The 8,747-nt window shown below is 37.2% G+C and overlaps 1 non-coding gene across 1 annotated transcript; it reads right to left on the reverse strand.

The window, feature by feature from the left end:
• Positions 1-1,569: 1,569 nt before the first annotated feature.
• TRNAA-UGC (transfer RNA alanine (anticodon UGC)) lies at positions 1,570-1,640 on the reverse strand. Its single transcript has one exon. It is a non-coding gene; the product is annotated as a tRNA-Ala (tRNA).
• Positions 1,641-8,747: the final 7,107 nt, after the last annotated feature.

The raw sequence follows: 8,747 nt of genomic DNA on the forward strand, positions 1-8,747 counted from the left end.
TTATGTCCAAGGACCAGCAGGTAAAAGGAAGAGTCACCATACTGGCATGTACAAGCGGTCCTGATCATCAGGCTAAGGCAGGGATTCTTTTTCCCCACTGAGGCCAAGAGGATTACGTGTGGATCCCAGGTGTTCTCCTGGTACCTCCTGGTACTCTCTTGCCCCACTGTAACTGTGAATAAACAAGTGCAGCATCCCCAGACTCAGGTCTCAGAGCACTCAAGAATGAAGGTTTGGGTTACATCACCAGGTAAGCCACCAAGACCTGCTAAGAAGATAGTTCAGGGCAACTTGTTCCCCAACCCCACCAAATTGGGCTCAGAATACTTCCAATCCATCAACAGACACTGTTGGATTTCCCTCCAATAATATTCCTTAAAACCATCTACTTTTCTCATTTCCACTTCTCCACCTTAGTCTAAGCCATAATCATATCACATTTGGGTCACTTGAGAGCCTCCTAAATTGTTCCCTTTCTCTTTTCCTGCTACAATTCACCTACCCTACAAGAGACAAAGTGACTTAAAAAGAATACATCAAATTTCTTCTATGTGTTTAAAAACTTCCAGTGCTTCCTTACCAATTTTAACAAAAAATTCCAACTCCTAACAGCAGCTACAATATCCTGTATGATCTGTCCCTTACCTCTCTTTCCAACCATATCTGTATGCTCTTCCCCATAACTCATCAACCACTCCAGCCTTGGATTCCTTGATAGTGTTGGAATATGCAATCACTTTTTACCTCATGGTCTTTACACTAGCAGTTCTTTTTGCCTGCAATGGTCTGTTTTTGGATCTTTGCATGGCAGACTTCTGTTTGTCATTCTGTTCTCAGTACAAATACCACACATTCCCTGATGTCTTTCCTGGAAATCCAGTGTAAAGTACTAAAGTAGGTTTCCCCTGTCTCAACAACAACTGGTTATTCTTTCTCAACACTTTATTATTTGCTTATTTTTGTGGTTTTTTTCTTATTATCTATCTCCTCAAATAGGCTTTAAAATTGATTATATCAAGAATTAATTATGCCTTGTTTACCATTAAATGCCCAGTGCCAAAAATAGTACAAGGCACATAGTAGATGCTCAAAAAAATATTTTTCTTCCAGTTTTATTGAGATATAATTGACCTACAGCACTGTATAAGTTTAAGGTGTACAGCACAATGGTTTGACTTATATATATCATGAAATGATTATCACAATAAGTTTAGTAAACATCTGGGACTTACCTGGCCATCCAGTGGTTAAAACTCCGTGCTTCCAATGCAGGGGGAGTGGGTTCCATCCCTGGTTGGGGAACTAAGATCCCACATGCCATGCAGTGTGGCCAAAGAAAACCCAAACAAACAAACAAACAAAAAGTTCAGTGAACATCCATCACTTCATATAGATACAACATTAAAGAAGTAGAAAAAACAAATATTTTTCCTTGGATTTTCTCTCTTAACTTCCGTATATAACGTACAGCAGTGTTAATTATATTTATCTCGATGTAATAATTTTTTAAACTCAGATCTTCACTTGCACTAGCCATATTTTCCAAGAATTAAACAAGGAGAAATCAAGTGGAGATGCTGGGATCGAACCCAGGACCTCATACATGCAAAGCAGGTGCTCTACCACTGAGCTACATCCCCATGTTGATGTAATCATTTTTAATAAACTTTGTCAGTGTATAACCAAAGAAACTTGCCTGAGCCAAACCATTTTACCTTAAAAAAAGCAATATTATGTCATGTGTATGTAATTTTGATACAGGAAATTGGAGAATATCATAGATAGTAGTTCAACGATGGCTTTATAAAAGATATAATATTTTATCCTCCATAGAGGCAGTAAAACCACAATTCACAAAACATTTTCATAGGAAAAGTGACAGCAGGTTATATGGAGAAAACAAAGACAGAGGTATAATGATCCAGGAATCCATTACTTTATGAGGATCCAATTAAATTATGTATTATTTATATGTTTGATTATAAAAATTATATAAGCTCATTATTGATACTTTAGAACATATATTTATACTATCAGAGATAACAACTTTTCCACGTAGGGTCACTAATTTTCCAGTCTTTCTTTTAGAGTAAACTGGATATACAGTTCTGTATTATTCCGATTTACGTTATATAATCAACATTTTCCCAAATAAAATTTAAAGGCCTGCATTTTATGTGATCACATGAATGTGCTCTAATTTATTTTATTCCATTCCCTACAGTTAAATGTTTACATTTTTCTACTTTTTCTTATTATACAATAACTCTGAGAGGGTCATCATTATTTATTAATATGTCTGTATTTATGATTATTTCTTTATGATATAGTCACCAAAGTATAATTTCTATGTCATACTTCTTGAAAATTTTTGAAGGTTGCTATAGATTGCTGTTTCTTTCCATAAGTTTATAAAATTTGTACTAATTTATAGTTCTGCCAGCAATATTTGGTTCTTGTTTCATAAAACTTTGTCATCCTTGAGCATCAGTATCTTTTATAATTTAATAGGTAACAAATGGTATATATAACTATTTAGTTTTGTATTTCTTTGATTACAATTTTTAATGTTTATATCATAATTTCTAATTTTTGATGTATATGGGCATGATTTTTGTTTAGTTCCTACTTTTTAAATCAGCATCTCAGTTTTCTTAATATTTGAAAAGATTTAATTATAAAAAATGCTTTTACATTTCCAACCATTATATAAAGCAAAAATCCTCTTTCCTAATATGTATCTATTGTTAACACTTTTCTTGATAGTACTGGTGTAATTTTATTTTACTTCATATAACATTTTTTGAGCAATAATGAACATGGAATTGACAAGCCAGGGTTCTCATTGCTGACTCCACCATATCTTTTTGTGTGACCTTGAAAATGTAGACAACAGATTTTATTCTAATGCAGAGACAGCTGGTGCCCACCCATTCATCCATTCACTCATTTATTCATTCTTAAGTCATTATTTTAATGAGTACCCCATGGAGAGACCTTGGAAATTTTCCATCTCTACATCTCTCCCAAAGCTGCTGGATGCCTGAAATTTAACCATTAGAGAATCATTTTAGGGACTATTGATCTGGGGACAGAGCTATCAAGAGGTTTAACTGTAAAAAGTCAAGCAACAGGCAAACAGCTGCCTCCTTCTATCCATTAAGTCACATTCTTCCACTGCCTTCCAATACACCAAGCAGGGCTTTGGGGAAAATTCCTTCCCTAGGGTTTCTCATCCTTTCTTCTCATTCCACGGCTTTGGATTTATACTGGGAGGATCATGGTGAGGTTTCATTAGATTATTTGGGGGTAAAGGATGGTTGCTTTCCTGACGAGCCGTAGGTAAAGAAGCTCAGCGTACAATTTACTTCATGCCTAGTCACCTCATGAGGTACTGGGGTAGGAGTCCCATTACCTTTCTCCTGAATAAGAGTAGCATCCTCTTCTGGGTTTTAGGTGGGCTTGGGGCCTGGATGCGTCTGTCTCAGGGCCAGGACTGGGATGACAGGATCGGACAGAGCCTGGGTTAGGATGAGGGAAGTGACTGAGTTATTCAAGTGCAGGGTTGGATCCCATATTTATTTAAAATTTTGTCCATCATAGATTTTTCATTGATTTCAAATTTTTAAAATATTACATTAGAATAATGTGCATTTTGATATACTGATTTTTTTTTTTTTGGCCACGCCACATGGCATGCGGGATCCTAGTTCTCTGATCAGGGATCAAAGCCACGCCCTCTTCAGTGGAAGCGCGGAGTCATAACCACTGGACCACCAGGGAAGTCCAATTTACTGATGTTTTTGATGGCTCCTAAAATTCTGTGCCCTCGTTGAGTGCCTCAGTTGCTTGATCGTAATCCTGGCCCTGATTTTATTTCCTAGAGACGGAGGGAGCTTATCATCACCTTCAAGCTTGATATTAACCAAAGCTGGATGATTCCCAAATCCAACCCCAGCTGTCACTTTTGGAGAAAGTTTTGGCTTCCTTCCATATCCATCTGCTCTGGCCACTGGGTGTATTCCACATGTTTGAGTCTATGTCCTGGTCTATATCCTGTGACAATTCAGCAATTATCTCTCATCTGGCATTCATCTTGGCTGAACAATAAAACAATAGCAAAAGGTACCATGCACTCTGGAGACCTCCACAGACTTCTTTGGTTCAGGAACTTGGGGTAGGTGGAGTTGGGGATGGTGGGCAGCAGGACATATTCCTTCAAGGCTCTGAAGCGGCAGGGGCCTGCAGAAGGTACACTATTACAGGGATTCTTAAACCTGGCTACATACTACAATCACCTGAAGAGCTTTCAAAAATACCTACGTCTGGGTTCTACCCTCAGCTTTTCATTTAATTGGTCTGGGGTAGAACTGAGGCGCTGGGGTTTTGTAAAGCTCCTCAGATGATATTAATGTGAAACCAAACTCGAAAACCACTGTCTTTCATTACTCAGCGGCCAGCTGAGGCTCACTCTGAAGGGCATGAGAAGCAGATTATTATGGATCTGAAGAATCAAGTGAATAGTTTCTAAGGCTTTGGGTGAAGAAATGTCTTGTACAGCGAAAATTGGTAGCAGTGAGAGGGAGGGTGGGGAGAAAGTTTCAGTATTTCCCTAAGATTTGCTCAGTACTATGTCCCAATTCATTATGGATGTTGGGAGCTGAATACTCTTTTTCCCACTGAGTGCCCAAACTTTTGTTGAGTTTTGTTTTTGAGGTATAACTCTGGTCTCTGCTTATAATCACATTTGAAGCTATAGAATCTCACCAAGTGAGTTTCTAAATGTATTTTAAACATTTACCAAGGAGCTTCTTCCAAAATATGTTTTTTTTTTTTTTTTTTTTTTTTTTTTTTTTTGCGGTACACGGGCCTCTCACTGTTGTGGCCTCTCCCATTGTGGAGCACAGGCTCCGGATGCGCAGGTCAGCGGCCATGGCTCACGGGCCCAGCCACTCCGCGGCATGTGGGATCTTCCCGGACCGGGGCCCGAACCCGCGTCCCCTGCATCGGCAGGCGGACTCTCAACCACTGCGCCACCAGGGAAGCCCTGGTGTATGTTTTGAATACCTTGAGAGACATGTTTCTGCTGCCAGTTTTAGGCTAGAGTGTAAAATTTCTAGTAAACATCAATCTCAATTTCAAAGCCATAACCCCTTGCCTTCAGAAAATCCTCTCCATTTTAGAGTTGGAAATAAGAGAGCACCGATGTGGAGAGGGGCTGATATTGCTTCTCAGGTCGTCAATGACCATAATGACGTGAAGAAGATGGAACAGTTTCTATCTTCATTACCCTAATAGGACTTTGAGGACTATTAGGGTAATGAAGATTAATAGTTCCATTACTCTTTCACTTTCATGCTAAACCAAAGCCACAGATCACTGAGGAGAAAAAGGTATCCCAAATATTATGTAATTGTCATTGACTGCGAACAACGAGGCACTCCATTTGGTTTCTTGCACTAAGTTTGGTTTCAGTCTTTGCTGGGTAACCAGAACTTTCTGTGGTCCAGATGATACTGCTGAAAATGATCACCATACTGTCCTCTATTTTGAGGTTTATTAAAAGCAGCTCTTGTTCTGTTGAGATGTCTTGAGAGTGGTGGAAGGATGGGATGCCAGGGCTGTTTCTCTCTCCTACATTTTGGAATTTTTGATAGAATAATTTTCTGAAACTTTGCATTAAGGTCAAAGGACTTCCACTGGGAGGTTTTGAGTCATGGTAATTACCTAGAAAAATATTGATGTAGTGTATCTTTTGTCTTGTTTCACAACAGCATAATGAGAATTTACCTGGTACTTTTCCTAAACTGCTGCATGAATTTAGGGAGATCACTTCCCTTCTTAGAGCCTCAGTTTTCATGTCAACAACACTGGAGTTGAACTGCATGATCTCAAAGCTCCCATCCAACTCAAATATTCTGATTTGGTGATTTCTAGCTAAAATTGGGTGAGTTAATGCATGCAGTTTTTACTTCATATCTAGGAAGACAAAATAATTTTTCTGACAACAAATTCAGCATATCAATGCTGTAATGTTGCTATCTTTATACTTATTAAACTTTATTTTTTTCTAAAGACCTTAAAGCACTTTGACATTTCTTAGACTTTATCTCTGAAGCTGAGTCTACGCCTTATTTCATTAATTCTCACCATGTGTGTTTGAGCAAAGGTGACAGGAAGGTTATTATCCTTGCTTCACAGATGAAAACACAAGGTGAGTTAAATTACAATCTTCAAGGCATTGAGGGATAAAAAGGAAAATAAAGACTAGGACTCAGCCTGTATGGCAAAGGGAAGGAGGAAAGAAAAAGAAGCTGCTGGTAGCTGAATTTGGGTATGGGATGTGGGGACAGAGCCTCTATGGGGCCTGTTGCCAGGAAGCTACTTGAAAAATAAAGAGTAGGAGGTAGTAGGTAGTAGTGGTCAGATTGATCATGATTCTGTCTGCCCAGTCCAGATTCTAAGAACTTTTCTAAGAATTAAATGCTAAATGTGAAAGTGGACCTAGTAAGTTTTCTACCCTAGTGTTTTACCCAATACCTAATTTTCCTCTAAAAGCAGCAATTATTGCTAAGTCTTACAGTGCTTGGTATGTCATATGCATTATCTTAGCTAAATATTCATGGGTTGGTACCATTATTGTGTCCATTATACAGCTAAAGAAGCTGAACTCCAGGTCCAGGTCACACAGCCTGTAAGTGGAAAAACTAGCACCTGAATCTAGATCTGTCCCAACTCAAACCTGTGCTTTACAAAACTGCTTTCTAATGTTTCTCTGATAAGTGATATTCTAAAAGTTTATAGTAATATCATTTTTGTCTGCATACTACATTGCTTTATAAAAATACATTTCAATTTCTTCATGAAAATTTTGAGACCTCTGTCACTTAGTCTACCTACAGGAAAAAAAACTTTTTCTTTTCTTTCTATGAAAAAGATGAGCAGTGATATTGTGAAAAAATTACAAACAAATGGTATGCAATGTCTCACAACTCTACTGCAATTCATTTCGACAAGTATGTAGGAAGGTCTCATTTGTACCACGTAATATGCAGAGAAATATGAATATGAAGATAAATAATGCAGTCTCTATCTTCAAAGAATTTACAATAATTGAAATAGGCCCATTTCTTGGACACAGTAACATGGGTGGCTGCATTATATCCCATTCATTTGGAGTGATGGCATAGATGCTGCACCTTAATGTTTTTTCTGTCTATCCTAGGGATCCGATGAGAAGTATCTACAGAGCAGCTTCCTTCTACGGATGATATTCTTGGGCAGCCTTCACTGGTTGTTTCCCCAGGGCCACAACCCCTTTTCATGACGGTTGTGGAGAAACATGGAATAAATAATGAGTTGGCAAAGCCCTGTATCACTGCAGAGGAAGGAGTATGTATGTATTTATGTATTCCAGACATGTGAAATAATATTAGAGAAGATTGAGTCTTCAATGGTACATAGTTTTAAGGTTGGCAAGAAGTGGCTATTGATGGGGAGAAAAGTAAAGGTGGAGAGATCAAAGCAATTCTATGGAAGTGTAAGGAGGTATGAGGAGAGCAGATTTCTTAAGTTGTGGAATGCCATGAAAAGGTACTTAAATTTTGATATGAACAAAATGGAAAGACATTAATCATTGCAGTTCTGAAGGCTGTAATCAGTGCATAGGTAGTAGTTTTCTGTAATCCAGTGGCTTCCAAAATGTGATTCATGGAGCACTTGACTTTTATGGAGTCCTCTCATTAGTGACCCCTGTAGTGTTAATATTTATAAAGTCAGTTCTATCTAGGGTTAAAATAATGTACACATGGAGCTAAGAGTATCTCATAGCAACACACACACAAGGGTTTGATTTTAAAACAGGTAAGATAAATTATGCAAAAGTTATAGGAATTAAAAGTTTCTTAGGCAATTTACTTAAATTTAAATAATTTTTAAAAGCATGGACTATGGATGTCAAGTAATATTTCCGTCATTGCCTAAAGGTATATTCTTAAGAGTTGCAAAGCATTCTTTGTTTCAAAAGTCTGTGGCAACAGACAAGATTGATATCAAACTGAATAATTCATCAGCTAAACTTTGCTCATAGCCATTAGCAGTAATTCTGATGAGTATGCATACAGAGAACTTGTTCAAACTTTCCTCCTAATTTCAGCATTGAACTTGAATGGTTCTTGATTCAAATTTCAAGTTTGTCAGGATTTTCAATCTCCTCATTAAAAAAAAGTCTAGGAAGGATTCATAACTTGAGAAGACATCCAATATTTATTTTTCCATATGAAATATACATGGATTAAAAATGTTTGGTACTTTATATTTAACATAACTTTATCAGATCCTTTTTGTAAAAGTATATCTTAAATCCCCAAATTTTAATATCTAATTTTTGGCCCATAGGAAAAGCTTAAGAAATATGTACTAAATAATTATAGCTTTACACTATCTGCCTATATCCAGTCTCAGTCTTCTCCACACAATATTCCTTAGAAGCAGAGAAGTAAGTGTTAATTTCCTCATTTTTTGGATCAAGGTATTAAGGCTCCAAGACTTTAAATGATTATCCTAAATTCACATAATTTAGTGTTAAAACCAGCATAGCATGCAGGTTACCGAATCCAAGTTCAATGTTCTTATGTCAAATCAGAACATATTATATGATTCGTGTTATCAGTTCTTCAAAAATACTTGGAGGAATTTTACAATACAAGCTACATATAAATGAAATTCACAGCAGAAATAAAAAAGAA

The sequence above is a fragment of the Pseudorca crassidens genome, chromosome X (assembly GCF_039906515.1).
Source record: "Pseudorca crassidens isolate mPseCra1 chromosome X, mPseCra1.hap1, whole genome shotgun sequence".
In the NCBI taxonomy this organism is placed as follows: Eukaryota; Metazoa; Chordata; class Mammalia; order Artiodactyla; family Delphinidae; genus Pseudorca; species Pseudorca crassidens.